This window comes from Pelophylax lessonae (assembly GCF_965119305.1).
Source record: "Pelophylax lessonae genome assembly, chromosome: 5".
Classification (NCBI taxonomy): Eukaryota; Metazoa; Chordata; class Amphibia; order Anura; family Ranidae; genus Pelophylax; species Pelophylax lessonae.
In genome coordinates, this window is record NC_138772.1 from 364,098,010 (window position 1) to 364,121,773 (window position 23,764).

Sequence of the window (23,764 nt, forward strand, 5' to 3'; positions counted from 1 at the left end):
ACTGGACCCCAATGCCCATTGCGAATCTCATGTGACACATGCTGTTATATCAGTGGTCTCTCATATATACATGTATGGGGATATGATCCACCATTGGGGCCCCCCTTTAATATTAATATTAGTTTGAATATATGTGGGGTAGTTTTTCTTAGCCTAGTTTGGCATTTATATATGTATATCAATACGCCACTCGTTGAGACATTGTTCCCTTTGTGGGGGACATTCAATGCCCTAATTTGGCTATATGATGCTGATATATAATTGGGCTTCCTGATGTATATTAGAAGTATATTATTGCCTTTTTCTAGATGGGGTCTACATCACAGTCCAGGTGATTGATTTGGGATTTCCGGTTGCCTAGAAGTAGAGGTTCCTCTCTCCTATTTCCATCTGAGGGTACGGGACTCTGCATTCATCCTTTGTGGGGCCTGGGGACTTACCCAGGAGCCTTTACGTGGCCATATCTGTTGACCGTCTGGAGCGTTTGATGGACAGCTTGTGCCCTGGACTCATAGTCTCACTCTGGTAGCACTTTGCACTTTGGTGAGCATCTAATGTATTTATAAAATGATGTTTTTGAATAATAGAAATGATTGTGTATGTAACATTTCGACTAATTTTTTTGTATTTCTCTTTTGTAATAGTCAACCTGGGATTTCTAAGTTGTTTCTGAGAAAGCTCTCATAGTGAAACGCGTCAGATCCATGTCGGTTGTTACTACAATATGTGCCTGTACAATCATTATGAGATGTGTGATGTCAGGTTATGAATTGATTTTCATCTATTTTAATGAATGGTTTTTTTATATGTATTTATCAATAAAATGAGTGTTTACTTTTCTATTTACCTTATGTGATGATTAATTCTTGATACTCAGACACATTGGTTTTGATACCCTCTCCACCATCCCTTCTATTTTATGGTGTGGATAGGGTCCTTCCCTCCCCGGACGTTTGGACCTTACCATACCTATGTCTTTTATCTATAATATCCCCTAAGGCTTGTTTGACTTTTCCGTTAATTTGGCCATATAGTTTTGGTAAGCAGCCATTTTTTATACTTTTCATACTCGGGGGATCTTGGGAAGTTGGCTCCTTAATGCATGTACTTCTAACTAATGGGTTATCCTTTTGGGACACTTTTTTTTTTATTTTCTTTTTTTTTGTTTTTTTAATATTTTGCAAAGATTGGACTGTGGTATAAGCTTTAATACTGTGCCATTCAAAATAGGCACACTGTTGGAGTTACAATTTGCATACATATTGTCATATACTGTATGTAAAAAAGTATAAACTTGTACACTGTGCCACTCAGAAAGGCAAGTTGTGGAGTCACCATTTGCACATATATTTTCACATATGTATTTGTCACTTATCTGGATAAGCGCTGCACTTTTTGTATTTCTAATGTTGTGTGTTTGTTTAATTTAACCTGTGCTAGCATCTGTCATTTTAATTTGGTTATCATGGATCTAGCACAGATGTATAACTTTTTTTGCATACATTTCCTATAGTATTAAGGTCTTGAGACTGGCTAGGCCACACTGCTTCTTCTTGAGTCGCTCCTTTGTTTTCTTGGCGGTTTCTTTTGGGTCATTGTCATGCTGAAAGACCCATCCGGCGAGTCCCCCTCCTCAAGAAGGCACATGTAAAGTCATGCCAATGAACATCTAAATGATTCACAGAAGGATTGGGAGAAAGTGCTGTGTCCAGATGAGACCAAAATTTTGCTCTTTGGTATTAACTCAACTCGCCATGTTTGGAGAAAGAAAATGTTGACTATAACCCTAAGAACACCATCCCTACATTCAAGCACAGAGGTGGAAACATGATGCTTTGGGGCTGTTTCTCTGATAAAGGTACAAGCCGACTTTGCGGCATTGAGGGGCCAATGGAGGGGGCCATGTATTGTAAATTCTTGGATGAGAACCTTCTTCCCAGAACACTGAAGATGGGTCATGGATGGGTCTCCCAGCATGATAATGACCCAAAACATACCACCAAGGCAGCAAAAGAAGTGGCACATCAGGGTCATGGAGTGGCCTAGTCAGTCTCCAGACATTAATCCTATAGAAAGCTTATGGAAGGAGCTGAATCTTCGAGTTGCCAAGAGACATTCAAGAAACCTTAAGGATTTAGAGAAAAACTTTAAAGTAGAGTGGACCAAAATCCCTCCTGAGATGTGTGAAAACCTGGAAACTATAAGAAATGTCTTGCCAACAAGGGTTTCTCCATCAAGTACTAAGTCATGTTTTGCTTGGGGATCAAATACTTATTTTACATACTGAATTGCAATTTAATTTATAGCCTTTTTTTATTTGTTTTTTTTTCTGGATTTTTGGTTGATACTGTGTTTCTATCATTTAAAATACACCTATGATAAAAATTATAGACCCTTAATTTCTTTGTAAGTGGGCAAACTTACAAAATCTGCAGGGGATCAAATAGTTATTTTCCCCACTGTATCATTCGTTTTTTGCCTTATAGTCAATATATCATTCCTATATCTTACTGAACCCATATAACCTTATTACTATTGTATGGATTTATGATTGCTTATGGTATTGATTGCTTATGATATTAATTTGTTTATTCTGCTTACACGTAGTTTTAACTATATATTGTGGCATATATGAATACAAAAAAAGGCCAAAGAGGTCCTGGAGAAGCAGTATTCCCATTATATGTATCAACTTAGTTTCTACAGATCTGTGGCATTTAAAATAGGGTGCCCTAGAGTGTTTTTTGATACTATTGACCGAACCTATGTACATGACATGTAATGTATTTTCTAATGCATGGAATGACCATGATTTTTTTTGTCTTTTTGTATACAATAAAAACTTAATATTTTTAATATAAGTTGTTATATTACTTTTGAAGGTATATATAAAGTCCCATACCTAAGCCAATGTATACTGTTTGTTCCAGGACTTACCACATGCATTACAGTGTGCATGAGCCCTCTGTGTGCTTGTTTAGTACTGGTCCTTGGCATCTCCTTGGATTTTAACACTCCGATGCCTACAGACTTTACCTTTACTAGAAGGAGACCCTCAAAAATGATGTTGGACCTGACATATTTCATACATTGGTATCAAATAGTTTGACCACAGTTTTTAATATGTTGTCAATATTGTAATGGATGGTGTATTGAGCTACTAGTGGGCTGCAGTAAATGAGGTCAAACTCTTCATTGCACCATTGGTTGCAGATAAGATTCATACACACCTACTGGTCAAGCAGGCCTACTTCTTGAAGCAGGCAAGTACATTGTACTCAAGTGCTCCCACACCATCTGCTGGCAGATAATTTTTACTGAAACACATAGCAAACAAGAATTGAAATGAGAAGAAGAAGTTATCCTACTGTTTGTTCTTTTTTTTTTTTTTTTTTTGCTATACTAAATTTACATGACAAACAGAGACCATTGGTTCACAAAAAAATCTCTAGATCTCTAGACATAAAACATTTTTTAAACTTTCTGTAATGGTCTATTGTAATATAAAACTAGAGTAAATTTGTTGCTGTCTAAAATGTGTAAGAACATACCACAATAAATAATTTCTGTGTGCGGGAGAAAAAGACACACTGAAATATTATTCCACATTAAACATTACTAATACCACATCTCTATAATAGCAGGTGGCTTTATGAATAGGTCTCCAGAACAGAGACTGAAATACCTTATAATTCATTACATGTTTTTCTACTTCTTACCTGTCACACTATTTCCCCAATTTAATGAGCTGAAGAATATGTTGGCACTTCATACATCAATGTTGAAAAAAATTGGTATGCTTTATTTTCTTGCTGCATTATGTTAACTACAGGTGTATTATACAGCCACTGGGTCTTGATTCCTGAAAAAGTGAAAAATGTATTTAGTGAAATGACATATCAGCAGTTATGCTCTATATTCTATAAGTTCAATTGGTTCACACAGGTCACGTATTACTAGGTAGAAAAGAAGAAAGATCCGCGCTTAGGATAAACTATCTATAAAATAGTGCGTAAAATTTCTATAAATAAAACACTAATGGCTGCTGCCCACTCCAAAAGATGCACCCCCAATGTGGGAGCGTCAGGTGTAAATGTCAAAAAGGGGAGTGGTTGGTGCTGCCAGGAAGTTAGGTTAATGGGAAATCTGGGTTAGGCTCCTATAGTTCAAGACCAAGTTCAACACATGCAAATGCACATAGAATGTATGTGGGAATGAGAACTATATAAGTAATAGGATATAAAAACACAATGGGTGTGTAATATGTGTGTAAAATTAACACTATGTGCTGATACCAAATCAATAAATAAATAAATGTGTTCAATACCTAACAGGGTTATTGAGACTCAACATAAATATGCAAATATATGTAAATGTAGGTATAAAAATATAAAAGCATATAAAGATAGTATTAATAAATTATGGTGATATAGAGAGTTAGTGTGCAAAGGTGCTAAAAAATAAATATAGTGCACTAATCAAACTAAATAAGGTGCATTCCGAATAGTCATAACCATCTATTCAATAAAGTGCAACTGCATACTCATAAGCAATGAAAATAAATAAGTGGGTGAACTATGTGCATCCCACACTGGTGACAATATAAACACTAGTAAATAAATAAGTGCAGCCGTGCAAATAACTATATAAATTATGAAAGTGAGAACCATATAAATTCAAAGGCTCAAAAAGCAGGTTCTGTGTATTTTAAAATTGTCCAAAAATAGTGCAATCAGAGTTGGTACAGAAATCATAAAGTTCTATAGTCCATATAAGGATGGAGTAAGGTGCTCTTTTTTTCTATGAAGCCGGGAGTGCAGTGAGTGATTGGAAGATAGGGTGCTCCCCCTCTCCTGGGGTCCTGTGCTTACCGGATGTCCGTACCCCTACAGGGGTAAATGGCGGGTCGATAACAGGGATCGCTCCCATACACCGGCAATCTGGTTCCGTCCTATCCTTCCTATTACCACTCGTATCCACTCCTTGCTCCGGTACACATAGGGGTTAAAGCATCAGGGAGAGAGCTCCAGTACAATTCCCGGGTATATGAAAAAGGGGAAAAACAGAAGCCTCCGATAGTGCAGGATTGCCTTTAAAACTTTTATTTAGATTCCAAAAAAGACATGTACTCACATAAAATCAACATGCAGCGCATCCGTATGGCATAGGGTCCGCAACTACCTCGTTCGCGGTGCTCGCCTGGGATCAGCGTGCGTTCCTAGCCTCGGGATCGTTCAGACGGAAGTGATGTGGTCACGTTCTCGACGCGTTTCGTCACACTGACGTCATCTGGAGAAGCGTTGACCACGTCTATTCCGTCTGTTTAAGTATTAAGCGGTTACCAGGCAACTTAGTGGGGGAATGTGCAAATGTAAATTCTCCGGCCAATCATCGCAAGGGGCCATGTAATGTCATCTATTGCTAGGCAAACATATTAACATTAAAAATAACATTAAAAATCTACTCGCTATTTGGCAAATAGAAAAAGAGGGGATATCTGAATATCATCTGTTGCTAGGCAGAATTGTATTACTGAAAAACGGGCTAATGGATGGTAAACAAAGAGACAGGAAACCTGTGTGCTCAAGTTCCGTCCCCCAAGATTGCCGGTGTATGGGAGCGATCCCTGTTATCGACCCGCCATTTACCCCTGTAGGGGTACGGACATCCGGTAAGCACAGGACCCCAGGAGAGGGGGAGCACCCTATCTTCCAATCACTCACTGCACTCCCGGCTTCATAGAAAAAAAGAGCACCTTACTCCATCCTTATATGGACTATAGAACTTTATGATTTCTGTACCAACTCTGATTGCACTATTTTTGGACAATTTTAAAATACACAGAACCTGCTTTTTGAGCCTTTGAATTTATATGGTTCTCACTTTCATAATTTATATAGTTATTTGCACGGCTGCACTTATTTATTTACTAGTGTTTATATTGTCACCAGTGTGGGATGCACATAGTTCACCCACTTATTTATTTTCATTGCTTATGAGTATGCAGTTGCACTTTATTGAATAGATGGTTATGACTATTCGGAATGCACCTTATTTAGTTTGATTAGTGCACTATATTTATTTTTTAGCACCTTTGCACACTAACTCTCTATATCACCATAATTTATTAATACTATCTTTATATGCTTTTATATTTTTATACCTACATTTACATATATTTGCATATTTATGTTGAGTCTCAATAACCCTGTTAGGTATTGAACACATTTATTTATTTATTGATTTGGTATCAGCACATAGTGTTAATTTTACACACATATTACACACCCATTGTGTTTTTATATCCTATTACTTATATAGTTCTCATTCCCACATACATTCTATGTGCATTTGCATGTGTTGAACTTGGTCTTGAACTATAGGAGCCTAACCCAGATTTCCCATTAACCTAACTTCCTGGCAGCGCCAACCACTCCCCTTTTTGACATTTATGTATTACTAGGTATTCAGTACGATTTCCAAGGCATTTAATGCAATTTTTGTGATGTGGCCTTCCAACCAATGAAAGTGGGAGCACATGCAACCTGTTGAATCTATTGGTTTTCATTTACTACCAATGTCTAAATACATTCTTATTTAACAAAGCTTAAAGTGAACTGTAGCCAGGCTACATTCAAGTGGACATTCAAGTATTAACATATACTAACATATACATTAACATATGCTTAGTATATTACCATATACTAAGCAAGTAGTAAACAAGCCCTCATTGGCCGTCTTCGACTTCAGTTCATTCTTAAACTAGAAGCACTGAAGTTATTTCATGTATTCTTTCAGCAGCTGTGCTCACCCTGCCCCTCCTCCTAGCAGGTGCTCTGAAAGGGGGGGATCAGGGTTAGCAGAGTTGCAGTAAGGATGACTAGATCAACTGTAATACTTTAACTGTAACCTTTTAGGATGAGTTGCTCTGCAGCACCTGCAACTACACAGGCCAATGAGTTCTTGTTTAAATGCTCATACACTGCTTGATACAAGTATGTAGCACTTCAAAACACATAGCCTGACTTCCCATAAGTGGGAAGCTGAGGATCTGATCAGCTATGGTCAAATTGGGTCAGACACAAGGAAGGCAAGGCTAATGGTCTCCAGGAGACACATGTGGACTGATTCACTTAAGGCAGGGGTCTCTAGAAAGGAAATATATGGGACTCTCACACCAGCATTGCTTAAGAAGTGGAAGCAAGTAGTTGGGAATGGTAGATTCAGTCACATTAAATGATTTTGTTGTCATAGAATGGGGCACATTGCTAGAGACTGCCATGCTGTAAAGACTGTACAACAGCAGGCCTGTTTTCTCAGGACAGCACATAGAAACATGCAAGTTTATTTGTTTCATTGGAAGTCAATGCCTTTCCGTGAAAGTGTTACAAGGCAACAGTGGGCACCCTACAACAGTTTTGCAGATTGAGAAATGTGAGCCATGAGCTATGTTTTTTGACACAGGTGGAGAGAACATATAATCTGCTTTGTCTCTTATTCTTTTAAGGTACTGAACATCGAGAGGTGGAGCAGGCAGAGCAGATGACCAAGCCAGATGGGATGAGGCAGAACGGAAGATCAGATGAGAGCCTGAGGAAGATGCGTATGTTTTCCAGATGGTGGCTGAAATGGAATGGACTTTCATCTGAGCATTTCCTTATGACCAGGAGGAGCACAAGGGACTTTCATCATTTGGGATTTTCTTTCCACAGACTGCAAAGGACATTGCTAACCTTGCTCAAAGTAATGTTGCAGCTTCCAGGGACTTTGTCTGATTGCCCAGAGCGTACAGGAGTTGAAAGGGAATTTTTCCTCCCATTTACAATACAGGGGGTTTATTTCACCCTGTTCTGGAGAAAGGCTTTAGGAGGTGTTGAGAATTCTATAAAACCAAGAGTTGGAATGTGTTGCTATAAATATGTGATGATTTTATAGCAAATGTGTTTGTTAGTTAGATTCTGTGTTAAGAAGCTAGGTTCCCCCATTGATATGCAAATAAACCAGTTTGATTTGTTTAGGAGCTAAACATGTAACAAGAAGTATGTGGGGGGGGGGGGGGGGGGTGTTTAGGATTTTTGAAACAAGCATGTGTTCAGACAAAGGACAGTTTTTTTTTAACACAAAAGGAACAACATGTCTGCTTTAGACTTGATAAGCAGTTTAGACACTGAGCAAAGAACCATGAAGATTCTATCTTGATTCCATCTTTGAGTAACTGTTTAGGATATTTATTGCATACATATTGTAAATGCTTAGTTGAAGATAATTAGCTGATGCATGGTATAGGCATATTTTTGTAACTATGAATTGTGTGATGTGCATGATGTATATAGGGAAAAAAAGTTGGGAAGAAAGCTAGGCCCCTACGAGAAGTAGAAATTAATTAATTTAAATTATTATCCAATGTATGGGATCAACAGATGGATTGTATCAGTTGTGGATATTTTTAACTGATTCATGACAAATGTTCCCATACATGTGTAATAATATCTCTCACCCACAGGTGGTTTAGTGAGCTTTGACGTCGTGTGTAAAGATGGCTGCCGCATATCCAATTGACCATGTGGTTTTGAGGGGAAGTGCAACCATGTCTTGCTGACATCACTCACAAAACAACCTGTCAGTAGGAATATTTACATCCTGTGGGTGGTCTCTGGTCTACAGGACTACAGATAGTGTCTATAGAATGGGGGAAAGAGAGGTTTGTTTTGGGAGGTTCATTTTTTGGAGCTGTGGAAGGAAAGCATGCAGCAAAAAAAATTGCTCACTATCCTGTTCCAGATATCGAGTGCAAGCTGGTGCCAGAGTTAAGTATTACGGACCTTTCTTTGGGATATTGGGAATAGGAGTGTATGTTTGAGTCTTGTTAATGTTTATGGTAACTTTTATGTGTAAGAAGCTTTATGTATTTTGATGTCCAGTAAAGTTTTGTATAATCCTTTTTATTAAAACTGCTCTTGTCTGTTCATTTTAAATATTCACTAGATATTTCGGGTGGCTGTCCAGTATACCTTCATTATAAATTTTGCTGTTCCCACCTTTGATACACAAGGTTTCTGATATTGCCATGAAGTCACAATTCTTCTCTTGTATTAGCAGTTCCAGTTCTTCCATTGTTAACCAAGCTTTTTGCATTTGTGAACATGCCTCTTAATTTCAAAGAGTCAAAGGCAAGCCGAGTCAAACAAAGGAGTAACAGGATCAGGTTTCAGAAACACAGGTACAGTTGCAGATCAGACAGCAAAGCATTAGTGCAACTGCTGCACTTATATATGGCACCTGGCACCAACGTCTATTGGTGTACGCACGTGCGAATATTCGTGCGCATGCACACATTCGTGTACCTGACACGATGGGCATGTGCATTTGCGTCCGCCTTTTAAGCATTAATAGCACTATGGCCAGTACGTCCCTGACAGTCCCTAACAGATGGTATACCTGTCCCTATTCTACCTACTCACAAATGTGCATCAAGCCTGGGATCTAGGGCCTTAAATAGGCTCTGCCTGGCCCAATATGGTTGTTAGAGTCACATGGAGTGGCAGCATCCAATGGATAGCGACCCAGTGACCCAGGAAACCATAGAGGGACCTTGTTCTTCTTGACTTCCTCTTCAACTGCAATGCTGCTCTGGAAGAGCGCCACCTACGGTGGAGAAAGTAGACTGCACCTGCCTACATACAGTACCATGACAACTGGGTCCTCCTTAACCTCACCCAACAATCTGTCCATCCAATCCGCAATGTCTATCTATCTATCTATCTATCTATCTATCTATCTATCTATCTATCTATCTATCTATCTATCTATCTATCTATCTATCTATCTATCTATCTATCTATCTATCTATCTATCTATCTATCTATCTATCTATCTATCTATCTCATAATTGAGTCCTTTACCACCAGTGTCTGCCCTGTCTTTTTTGTAACCCTTTCCCTATACTCATTGGAGGAGTTGTTCCCCTGGCAGCTAAGGGAGGTACTCTGCTCCAGCAATGCTTCTCTTGAACAGTTATCCTTAACCACACACAATCGGGCATATTTATTGGGATGTGTCAGCTCAGAACTAGCCTCTCTAATGCCTTTATCTCTACCCCATCTAACTGTCACCCATCTACCCTCATCTGGTGCCTGCACCTTCATATCACCTCCCTGTTCTATATTGGCCTCTTCCAATACCTGACGGGTATGGTCCAAACTGCCTTTTGATGATGCTTTGTAGTGTTGCCAGTTGACTCCTTAGATTCAGTATCTTGGTTTCCAAGGAAACACCTTGCTCTCATTTTGCACAGCAGTATTCACCCTTGAATGGTTGTTCAAGGCACGTATACGTGGCCCAGGATGTGCCCTGAGTTGCATCTCTACTCCTGTTGGACATGTTACCCCCAAACCTAATAGGGATAATCCATTAAAAAGTAGGAATTATAGTTTTTATATAATAACAAGTTTAGTACTATAGTGATGGGGAGTGGTAGCTGATTGTAATGTCATCCTCAGAGACCATAAAGACTTGGATTGCTCTGCCTCCAGTAATTTTCAGCACATGGCTTCCCTCATTCTCCAGAGCTTGCAAAAGGACCCTTGGATTTGTGGCATTAAGGAGAAGGACCATTACCGGTTGCCAACCCTCTTTAAACCATGTTACAAGGGTAAAGTCTCAGAGATGATCCTGCTTTTGCAGAAGGAGCAAAGGATGAAACATCTGGAGGATGCACTATGGAGAAACTTATGTCCCACACTGGCAGTATAACATCTCATAGACAAGATATCTCAGAGCATCCTGTCAGTAAAAGGAGGAGCAGATGTAGAAGTGGTTGCTGAGCTATGTTTTTAAAAAGTTTTTCCATCCTCAGCACCCACCCAAGGCTGTTTGTTGCAAACACCTATCAGCAGTGGCTGCAAAACATGGTGGCTGATAATCTGGAGGCAAGAGCAGATACGGAAAGCACCAAAACAGATGACCCCCTCAACTACTGTGTCATAAGCATAAACCACTGGCCAGAGTTTTCCCAGTATGCAACTGAGCTGCTGGGCTGCCCTGCAGTGTCTGATTAAATATTTGTGGGATCCTTCCACCTTGCATTTTGTTTCTGCTTCATCCAAAGCTGCTTTTTCACTTTTTCAGGCCACATGCTCACATATTGCCACATTTCCATGTCCAATCTTTTTTGGCACATTCACTCACGATTAGTACATCCCACTACCTGCCACTTTTAAGCCCTGCTACCATTACCATTTAAAAAAGGAGCAATAGCTGCTGTTTTTTGCAACAGAAATGTTATTATGACACCCACAATTTTTTAGCAGCTGTTTCATAGTTGAAGATACATGAATGTTTGTTAAAGCAGGGCCCCTCCTGTGCTCTGCATGACTTTTTCTGTGGGCCTCACTGTGGCAATTTGTGGATAATTCCAATTCGATTACTCTCTCTCATAAATTGTGACCTTGACAATGAAGGCAGGCAAGGATGTGTTGCAAAGATGTATCATTTTTTTCCATTTTTCATATCCAAAACAGAGACACTGATACTCCAGTTTGTTAGTTGTGTTTCTAGGCTGTATGTTTTTTCCATCCTGGGTTTAATTGTTCATTTTCTGATGGTAAATGTCTCCATCGTTGCTGTCCAAAAAAGATATAATTTTTTTTTTTTTTTCAGAAGATTAATACCTTCTCAATCCAAAATGTAGCCTGTTCAAAAAAGCTTTTTAGCTGTGATACAAACCTGTATGCTATTTCCATTGTTGATGCCCAAAAAATACACTCTTTTTTTTTTTTTTCATGCTAAATGCTTGTTTAATCTCTCAGAAATTGTGGCCAGTCCAAATGTTTTTGTTTTTTTTTTAGCTCTGGTGTAAACCTGTATGCTAGTTCCATCTTTAGTGTCTAAAAAACACACTAATATTTATTTTTTTACAGATGCTAAATGTCTGCATAATCTCTCAGAAATTGCAGCTTGTTCAAAAAGCCTTTCTAGCTGTGGTGCACATTTGTATGCTATTCCCTTCATTTGTGGCCAAAAGACACCATTTTTTTTTCAGATGCTAAATGCCTGCTCAAGCTCTATGAAATGATGGCCTGTACAGACAGGCTTTCTAGCTGTGGTGCAAACCTGTATGCTATTTTCATCATTGTTGTAAAAAAAATATATATATATTTCAGGTCAGGAAAGGGGGACAGAGCAAGCGCCCCCCCCTCCTGAACCACACCAGGCCACATGCTCTCAACATGGGGGGTGCTTTGGGTGAGTGGGCTCTGCCCCCCCACCTCAAAGCACCTTGTCCCTATGTTGATGGGGACAATGACCTCTTCCCGACAACCCTGGGCGGTGGTTGTGGGGGTCTGCAGGTAGATGGCTTATCAGAACTTGACCCCCCCATGTGAACGAGTATGGGGTACATTGCCGCTGGACATCAAGAAGTAGCTGGCGATGGATGCCTCTGTACACACACGCGATGACTCACTCAGGCACTCGGCCACAGCACAGATTGGCACTGAGTTACTTGCTTGCAGATCCCAGCCTAGCTCAGGATTTTTATATCCTTTCCCAGCATTCTACTCTCCTACTGTAGGTGGCTGGTACACGTAGTTCATTACAGTCCTGCCTGAGTGTTAAGCCTGAGTCCGGGCACTACAAATCCCAAGATGCTTTGCTTCCCCCCTGTTAATCACTCTGCTGTCAGGATGTGAAGACAGAGAGCCTTAGCTGAGCACTAGAGAGAAAAAGTATTACCATAGCTGTGCTACAGAGTGTCTCCTCATAAGCAGGCAATCTTAGCCAGCTCCTGACTATGTCAATAAAACACGCTTAAACCCCTCCTCTGACACAGTGACCAAGGAAATACGCTTGCTTAATGGACAGTGAGTCTCTACAATATTTAGTTTTGCCATGTTTGTAATATCTTACTTTAATTGCTTTTACTTGGAAAAAATGGCTCATTCCTCTTTCTTTCGTATCAGTAAGTGTAACAGTAGGGCCTTGGGCACTACTCCTACTCATGTCAATAGGTGAAACAGTATGGTGTTTTGCATTTGTCTCTGCGGAGGGGGCAAACATGAAAAATAATCACAATGCCATATTTCAATGTAGATTTGTAGATTGTGGTTTGTGCTTGGCACACAATTCAGTGTGTTACAATATAGAAGACCACAACAAGCAAAGTTCTGCTACTTGTTTTTCCCATTTAGTAATTTGTATCATATTGATAGCTTTAGCTTTTTTGTTTTAGTGTATACAAAACACGTATATAACAATAGTTTTTGGCTGCTTTGCCTCCTCTGCTTTCAAATTTCAATTATTACCTGTACACAAACAATATTTTGGAAAAAAATGATCTAGTACAAATTTCTAATACTAGATCTTTCTTAGTCATATTGGGTTGCTGCTGCTGTTTGTAAGCCATGCAATTGCTGTTTGTAAGCCATGCAATTATCTGAAAGTAAAGTAAATGGATATTTATGTAATGTCAGAATATAGTGTCAGAGATGCTGTCCCCAAGAGTCCCAATGTTCTGTAATTCCATGTACAGCTTTATGGCATCCCCTAAGCATGTTATTTAAAGGAATTGCATATTTTTTATGTTGACCTTTGAACTACTCCAAAATTGATTTATATCTTTGAACTATAATCTTTAAAAATGTTTCTTCCTTTGGTACATGTCCCCCAGGTCAATATCCAGCCACATTGATTTCAGTGGGGTTTGGATTTCGGATTCGGACTTTGATAACATTAATCAAACCAAACCCGGGTACATTTGGTCCATCGCCAATTGCATGCACTAATATTGGGGCCTACTTTGCTCCAGGTTGTCTTAAGTTTACCCCCAGGCCCTATTTTATCCAAAACATAGCAAAGCAAAGAGGAAAATGTGCCACAAGCTTTGAGTGGATGTCCCACATTATTCTTCTCAAGCCATTTAAGGTGTACCTGCTAATCATTTTCAGATGTTAGCAACTTTTTTAAACTCAATGACAACAATCATGGAGTTTCTTTTTACACCTACAACAAACACACATACTCACCTAGGTAGATGCAGCAAAGGTATGTCCTCTGCCTTCTCTACACTGAAAACTAAATGGTCAAAGACTGCTGATCACTCGGTCCTCAGTCTTCAATTAGCAGAGAGCCGGTGACTGTCCTTCACTGGCTCTCTGCTCTACCACTGCCTCACTCACTGGGCTGTGGAGGGGGGTAGGAGCTGTTGGCTCTGGCTCTCAACTGGGTACTGAGAAGATGAGCCAGTCAGGCATCTGCATGGATCCTGACATTAAAGTTGGGATCCCTCCAGAGCCTGAACAGGCTGAGTTTCGTCAGCTGTCAGCAGACTTTAGCTAAATATGAGTCACAGGAGTGCAGAACTAAGTGCACTCCTGTCACCTACAGAAAAAAAAATCTTTGGCACTACTTCTCCTTTAATGAGAGAATTGATTTTCGCACCTACCACAAGTGTAAGGGACTACTGACCAATGTGCTCAATACACTATGTTGCATGTTACATAGTCCTGAAAAGAGTGTTTATTGCTAAGTATTCACCAAGAGTTTTAAGAAGGTTCTTAAAGATTGGCTCAGACAGAGATTTGTTCTCTGTCTATATTCGGTCTATACTCTGTCAACAGAAAAGCACATATAATAGAACTGATTCATTTTTAACAGGATTTTGTTATATATATGCAGTCTGTAACAGTATTTGGTACATGTAAGTAGCCTATTACAGTTTTTTGCAAAATGCAAGTTTCTACAAAACCTATAAATTGTAATAATGAATTGCAGGTAGGGTCAGCTATCCTGCTACTTAAAGCTGAATAAAAAATTTCATGACAAAAGAAAAATAACATTTTACTGAGACTGGCACTACTTTCTATACAAACTTAGAATAAGCTTTGCCTGTCGAACCTTGTTAATCTAATCATGCACCTTATAGTAAGCCATATGTTTCCACAGAAATTCCTGCTTTATGGTGAGTCCCCCTTCTCATTTTCTCTGAAGGGTCTCTAGTCCGACCCTGCCTGCAGGCATGTGTGACCTTTAGGTGCTTGCTTTATTATGATAGCAGCTTTATTTTCACTTTAAAGCACATCCAATCATTCATTTTACTAAAATAATGCATGATACAAGGGGCACAGCTTGTGGGAAAAAAAGGTATCATCATCCAGGTATGCCAAGGGTAAAAATTACTAAATGAAGTGTTGTTTATATAACAACAATTTTGATAACAATGTGGAGACTTTAGATGGATTCCAGGAACCGTCAAAGCTACACTATATTGTCAAAAGTATTGGGACGTCTGCCTTTACATGCACATGAACTTTAATGGCATCCCAGTCTTAGTCCGTAGGGTTCAATATTGAATTGGCCCATCCTTAACAGCTTTAACAGATTCAACTCTTCCGAGAAGGCTGTCCACAAGGTTTAGGAGTATGTCTATGAGAATATTTGACCATTCTCCCAGAAGCGCATTGATGAGGTCAGGCACTGATGTTGGACAAGAAGGCCTAGCTTGCAGTCTCCGCTCTAATTCATACCTATTGGGTTAAGGTCAGGACTCTGTGCAGGCCAGTCAAGTTCCTCCAGCCCATACTCACTCATTCATGTCTTTACGGACCTTGCTTTGTTTACTGTTCCAAATCATTTGGTAAAGGGGGGATTATGATATGGGGTCGCTTTTTTTTTTTTTTTTTAATAAAACAGTGAAGGGAACTCATAAGGCATCAGCATACGAAGACATTTAAATAATTTCATGTTGCCTACTTTTTAGGAAAAGTTTGGGGATGGCCCCTTCCTGTAACAACATGACTGCTCACCAGTGCACAAAGCAAGGTCCATAAAGACATGGATGAGCGAGTTTGGGGTGGACTAACTTGTCTGGCCTGCACAGTGTCCTCACCTCAACCTGATAGAACACCATTGGGTCGGATTAGAGTGGAGACGGCAAGCCAGGCTTTATTCAACGTCAGTGCCTGACCTCACAAATGCGCTTCTGGAAGAATAGTAAAAAACATCCCCATAGACACACTCCCAAATCTTGTGGACAGCCTTCCTAGAAGAGTTGAGGCTGTTCTAGCTGCAAAGGGTGGGCCAACTCAATATAGAACCCTACGCACTAAGACTGGGATGCCATTCAGGTTCATGTGCGTGTAAAGGCAGGCGTCCCAATACTTTTGACAATATAGTGTATGTGTGTGCTTCAGCATACACCCATATGAATTCTGTGAGGGGTATTTAACATTTACATCTTATTTACTACTTTATTTACTCTGTTAAGTCAGATGAATTTTCATCTTGTAAAATGCCATGAGTTTGATTTGTTGACAAGTTCTTCTGCTCTGTTGTAATCTTATTTGACTTCTTTAATTATATACCACAATTAGAAATAATTATAGAATCATCTCAGTAATCATTGTTTTCAGGAAGATCAGTCTGTCATGAGGAATATCAATGCTTGTTTCTGTTTTAGCTTGCCAACACCTGAGGAGAATAGAAAATGATATTCTGACAGGTACAGTAAGTTTTAAGAGAATCATTTTATGTAACAGAATCATTATACAGAAAGCAGCGTGTCTATTAGCAGAGTTTATACTCCAACACAAATTTGCTCAAGTCTCTGTAGCAATTTATTATATCTTTAAGAGTTTTTAAATATATATTCCACAAGATCAGTTCATCAACAATTTTGCCGCATTCCTCTTGGATCAGTGATACACATGTGACTGTGTTATCTGGAGGCATTGAAAACTGTCTACCACATATCTTCATATATTTGCATTAAATTTATCATCCATTTTTACACTTTTTTTTTTTAAATAAGACAGGAACTCATTTAAGACCCGAGGCACATTTTAAACTATTTCTGCATGCCAGAGGGGGGATTTACAAAAGCAGTTGAAAGTGAAAAGTACCCCATCATTTTGCAACATAAATGTATAACTCCCCTATTCTGTATGACCTATATGTACAAAAATATTGAAAATTCCATTACCCCTAAAGTTAGAACTGCAAAGTGCCAACAGCATCCAATCATATATGTTACATAGTTGCATAGTTAGTCGGGTTGAAAAAAAAAACACAATCCATCTAGTTCAACCAATAAAAAAATGTAAAAAATTATACAACCCCATATACACAATCCTATATGCAATTGATCCAGAGGAAGGCAAACAACTCCAGCAAAGCATGATCCAATTTGCTACAGCAGGAGAAAAAAATTCCTTTCTCATCCCCCAAGAGGCAATCAGATATGGTCTTGCATGATCTTTAAAAAGCAAACTTTAGGCCCGTACACACGTACCGATTGTTGGCCGTAAAGATTCGGCCGACGACCGATCGGCCGATTGTAGGCTTGTTAGTATGATGCTTCCGACAGCCGACAGCGCACTTTCGGCCGAACAGAATCTGTCGTGCAAGCATTAAAATTTTTGTAGGCCAACACCAGAACGGCCGATTGTTCACCAGTCAGTACAGAATTTGGCCGACAATCAGCAGATTTGCAAGACTGGGCATGCTCAGAAAAGAAAAAACACACGGAAAGTTAACCATCACATGACATCACTTCTGCAGTCGGCTGTTGTTGGCCGACAAAATTCGTGTGCAGTCTTTTGCAGTTTTCAACAGACACAACAGCCCTGGACAAAAGACGGCCGATCGTTCGGCCGACGATCGGTACGTGTGTACGGGGCTTTAGATAGGCTTTTGCTATTGGAAATTGCACATCATTTCTCCATGATTTCTCCAGAAAATGAACTATATCCAGAGAGAAAAAGAAAGAAATAACAACTAAAAAATGAAACTACCCACAACAGATAAAGTATACATTCAAGCAAAGTGACTGCCAAATACAATATAAAGAAACAACTTACAAGACAAATGCGAGGTAAAGTCAGACTGAAGGCAAGAAAATAAGACTAAACGTTAGGAAGCTGGAAACATGGGGTGCCAGAGCACAATACGGTAGCTGACAAAATGCTGAGAAATCTAGCTGATTAGAAAAGGGATAAATAGCCTGCCTGCAACCAGACACAAGTAGAGAATAGTGGTGTGACAGTGAGGAGACACCTTCTGGTGGAAAATGGAAGTTCCTGTTGACCAATACTATAACACAGTATCAACAGCAGAAGGTAAAGAAAAGATCCTTAGTCTGCCATATTAGAGGAATGGGAATGTATTCAATAAGCAAAGGTTGGCTGTGTTTATTGTCATTTTCCTTTGGCTTTTGCGTTCTGTGTTTAGGAATATATATTACTTCTGCAGATCATTTTTGCTATCTGAGTATTGGCCCCTTTTGGAAAAGCCTGTGCCAGGTACCTTACTACCCACAATAATAGAAAGATGAAGCACTGTAAAGCCTGGCACACACTGCAAGTTTTTTTTCTTTCAGGTTGATATAAACTGACAGATTGCCATACCAACACAAGCGATGTTGGTGCAGCAATTTCCCACATTGTGCAATTGTATTCTGAGAGAATACACTACTGTACTGTGTACAGATTTTCAGACAGTGTGTACTCATCTTAAGTTAATAAAGCTTTACTGCACTAAATCTAGAATATAGAGTTTTCTGATAGGGAAAAGAAAGCACATAGGTGAACTCATTGTAAACTATTGCTGATTCTCCTTTACTATCCAATCACAGACTTGACCAAGCTGTATTGCTTTCTCTTGTATGGATCTGTTGCCCTCTACTGTTAGATGCTAATATTACAGTGTTATATATAGTTGTGTATTAGCACGTCCTGTCCATGGGAAGCTGGCTTTAAAACCCCTGAAGGAGAATGTGGAGAGGAAGAAAATATCAGCCACGTGTCCTGTCCATGGTGATAAATCCAGTCAAGAAGAGACTATTATGAACGTATTCCTATGTTCTTATAGCCTAACTGCAGCTGCCCACATTTTCTTGAGTGTGTAGCTGACTCCCTGTGACAGACAGAGTATCTCTATCCTATTGTATATATCTCACGTGCACAGTGCCAGCTAGTTAGGTCTGTGCTACTGTATGTATGTAGTTGTCACCTGCCATTATATTAAGTGAACACATTTATTGCAATATAGTTTACACAGCTCCTGTTATTTTAGTTAACATATCCCTTCTGGTCTTGGATACTATAGCTAGTTTTAGCTTAGGGCTTAATGACCAGCATGGGCTAGAACCAGGTTAGGCAACCGAGGACCACTTCTGGTAGTTAGAGGTCTGGTTGCATTAAAGGATTAGAAACTACTGGGAACTAAGAGGTAGAGTTGATGCAACTCTCAGTTGCAGTGCAACACCACCATTTCTGCCAGGGATAAGCTGCACTCCAAGCTGGCTGGAAAACAGTTGGAGGATCTCCCCATTACCGCTGATCTTGTCTTCAGGTCTCCAACACAAAGGTAGATGCCACATTGCAATCATCCTCAGGGGCTCCTGAAATGGAACTTTGCTGCAACATTAATCTTGAAGTATTCCTATTAACAACTATTTATATCCAAGGCATATGGGCACAAATCCACCAGGACTCCTATTGGGCCCTTTTGCTGATACCACCTGTTTGTACATTGCATGTATATACTATTATTAATCTTTTCTTATATAAAGCTTGCATTATTTCCATGCTGGTGTGCATATATATATATATATATATATATATATATATATATATATATATATATATATATATACTTATAGTTAATGTTATATGCTGGTTGCAGTAGTTCCTCTGCTCCTAATTACTTTGATTAGATTACTAGTTAATTTCCCAGGAAAGGAAACTCCACTGTTCACAAAGGCCCTATCAGGGGTGGAGGCCCATTTTTCCACGTAGTGAAGGTTCTTTTGTTTACCTATAGGTGTAGTAGAATATCCTGTTTGGGGAGACCCATTTGTCATAATTCCCTGACAAACAGAGCTACACAGTGTAATGAGTTAAAGTAAATAGTTAGTAATGAAGGTTTTATACACCAGGATGAACTGGGAAAAAAAAAAATACTCAATGTGACTTTTCTATGCACAGTGATGGAGTTATTTTTCCTAATGTTGATTTGCCATTGCATTGCATTTGTCCTAATGAAAAGAAAAGAAGAGGAGATATGGATAAAATGGTGGAATTTATGAAAATGGAGAAGCCTATCTAATGGGATGTTTTTCTTTCTAAAGTATTGTTTTGGTTGTTTTTTTTTTGTCTTATATAGAAAAAGGGTTTCAAATAATTCCCCACCTCAGTGAAGCTTACAATCTAATGTTTCTGCCACAGTTATGTAAACAAACATACTAAGGTCTATTTAGGCGGAAGTATACAAACTTAAAAGCTAGTTTTTGGATTGTGCAGAGAAGCTGAAATATTCTGGTGTAAAGTAGACCAGACATCCGGTATTAACCCTTTTCTGACTGTGTAATGCATGTATGTGCTTGTAAGAAAAGTGGGGGTTTAATGCTCAGCCATCAAACATATGCAATCATGGCAGCAGGATGCTGTGTGCTAACAGTACGCTCCCAGCACACTGACCTAGCTGTCACCGACAGCCCTCAGTCAAGGCTTCTGACTGGATGCCAGTGGAGTGTGCTCCCAACCTTGTGACCACTGTAAGAGAGCCACAACAACTCCTGGACATTAAAGCCCACCTAAAGTGCTCTCAGCAGATGTTGTTAAGAGGCTAAAAAGGAACAGTCCAAAAGCAACGTTTGAAGCTCATCTCTAGAAGAAAAACAAAATATTTCCCATTTCACACCCATGTACCTAATGTGTATGTATATATATATATATATATATATATATATAGATATAAATATAAATATTTTTTTATCAAACTAAAAGCCCTAATTACTTACCTAAAATTCTAGTCCCCTGTCAGGCCAGGTTCCACATCCTCTTTTTTTCTTTCAGTCTGTAGCATGGAAGGGACCATTCTACAGTGGACTTGTCACTTCCTTGTACAGGGGAATTGCTCAATAGCTGCCACAATTGTCCAGAACAGGTTCCTCAATTGAGTCCTCACAGGGCCCTAAAGCCCTCTAGCATAACATCACAAGAGACTGAGCTGCGGACAATTACTTCCAATTACTGGTTGTCTCTACTAGAAGCAATGCCATGAGGATCATGTGACTGCATATTCTGGTCAGTTTTTCTGGGTTTTAGGGGCCTTTTAAAAAACCCTAAAGGTTGGGTGGGTGAGTATGGAATAGTAACAGTGTGTGTTTTTTTAGAAGGAGAGGCACTTTAAGATTACATTGGAACTTGGAAGCACTTCTTGGTGATAATATTTTCCTAAAGTGATTTTCATCTCATGACAGTTTTATTTCAAAATGTTTAATTCACAGACTTAAATTGTACTTGTAGTAAGTGTAAAAATGTTGCTTTATCACAGGAAATGGACATTTAAACCATTTGTTAAAACATTTTTTTCTTTAAATTTAATTTGATCAAAAAGCTAATTTTCCTGCTCTCCTTAACGAATACTTAATTGAAACTCACAAAAATTACCAACCTGAAACTGGAGTGAATAAATTTTCACAGAATGGCCAAAATAATGTGTGTGAGGGGGCATAGTTTGGCATGCAACGTGCATGGCCAAACAACTCAGGAGCTCTTCAGCCCTTGGACAAACATTGTTACTGAATGAGCACTCAAACATCATGGGCAAACTCTTCAGGTCCACCCCAGTCATCAAAACACTAAGGACACACCTATGTCTCTGGGGAGATGTATACCCAGATTATCTTAGAACCAAATTATGGACATTCCTGACCACAATGAAAACTCACAGTCACGATGAGGACTACAGGCCTACCACACCAGACCACGAGGCTGATTTCCAAGCGCTGCCGCCTTCTAGCCTGATTGCTTCACAATACCTGCAGCTGCTTCCCACATTGCACGTTATGACTGTGCTACAGACATAAAGTCCACACTATCCACAGTGATAGCAGACCTCTGCACAAACTTGCAAATGATGTTCATATGCCAAGAGGGAGCAATCAAAGCAGAAAAGAAAGAGATCAGGCGATCTTGACACTGCAAAGAACCATCCAGGAACATACATCACAGATGCTGGATATCAATAGATGACACAAAAGATCTAAATAAGAGGTGTTCCCGAAAATCCTGCAATGATCCTCCCTAACCATCTGCATCGGCTGTACAACTGATCTTTACCAAATCATTGGAGAGACCACCAGATCGAGTTTAACTGCATCCATTGGGCTCTCAGGCCCAGAGGAACAACTAATGACCCTCTTATCAGAAATAAAATGTTTGCAAATATTTTTACCCTCTGTAAGCTTAGGCTCAAGTTGGAAGCAGATGCCCCTCTACCCTGTGCACTATTTGGTAGGACACTGTTTATGGATATTATTCAATTTCGCATACAAGCGGGCCAACGTTTCTCCTCCTCTTATCCCTTTTTTTTTTCTTTTTTATCTTGCCCCTTCCTATTTTCTTTTACCAACTATCTTTTTTTTTTTTCTTAGCAATATAGCCAAGCTCCTGCATTGCCTATTTGGTTTCAACAACATCAATGGTAAAACCCCTATAACATGGAGAAATGATGGAACATAGGGGTTTATTTACTAAAGCTGGAGAGTGCAAAATCAGGTTCACTTCTGCATATGAACCAATCAGCTTCTAACTTCAGTTTGTTCAGTTAAGCTTTGGCAATAAAAACCTGGAAGCAGATTTGTTTCTATGCAGAAGTGAGCCTGATTTTGCACTCTCCAGCTTTAGTAAATAAACCCCCTAATGTCCAAAATTGTTAAAGGGCCTAATGTTCCAGGAAAGAAATGCACACTTCTGCTGAAAGGGATAAAAATATAAAAAAAAATGATTCTTTTTTTTATACAAACGAAAGAAAAAAAAAAAACACATTTTAGAACACATCAGATCCCTACATTGACCAATCCCTACTCCCCACAAGTGTATCATGCTACCAACCCCTCTTTCAAATCAAAGGGAGTTTTCTTCTTAGTGAGTATATCAGTTTTAAGACTCAACAAGAACTTAAAGAACCAGAGGATACATTTTTAAATCCCAAGAGGAACAAGTTACTTTTTACAAGAACTTTTACCTGCTTATTTCTATGTAGGAAACTAATGTTACTCCTCCCCTTGATCAAGAGACTTTTAGGTTTCTTTCAAATTAATATTTCACTGCCCAACTCCTTACCTATGTGTTGCATTTTAGACACTTCAATGTATTTGATGGTTTAGACTGCTATTTTCTAAGACCCTAGAACAATTATCCTATATCCATTTTGATCAATTTGCCATATGATTGGATGATAAAAATCAGCAGAGCTTCCCCTAATTTCAGATCTTTCCCTCAGATCTACAGCGACTGCACTTCCAAGTGCACTTGTAGTGCACAGTGGATTTGCCTTTAGAAAATAAGCCCCTTTGTGTATTATTATTTCATTTATTTGGTCAACAGTCTGTTTTGTAGGCATAATACTAAAATACTAAAATAGCAAACAAATTACTGACTACAGGACATTTAGGCTAAGTACACATGTAGGCATTTTGGGGCGTTTTTGGGGAGTTTTTCTGTTCTAGGATCAGCTCAAAAAACGCCCAACAAGACAAATCCTATTCATTTCAATGGCCCCTGTTCACATCTGAACGTTTTGACGTTTTAAGCAACACGTCCAACGCTCAAAAAAGTACATGAGCTTCTTTTTGGGCAGATTACAGGCGTTTTTATTTTTTTCCATTGGTTACTAGTCAACCAAAAAACGCCTGCACAAAAACGCCTGTAAAAACGCCTGTAAAACACCTGTAAAATGCTTGAAAAACCGCCTAAAAAACGCC

General features: G+C 39.2%; 1 protein-coding gene across 1 annotated transcript in view; it reads right to left on the bottom strand.

The window, feature by feature from the left end:
* Nucleotides 1-3,746: 3,746 nt before the first annotated feature.
* Nucleotides 3,747-23,764, bottom strand: part of TSHZ1 (teashirt zinc finger homeobox 1) — a 309,638-nt gene continuing 289,620 nt past the window's right edge. The window contains exon 3 of the transcript XR_014225297.1: nt 3,747-3,862. The gene's annotated coding sequence lies outside the window, so the exon portion shown is untranslated. The remainder of the gene's footprint in view (nt 3,863-23,764) is intronic.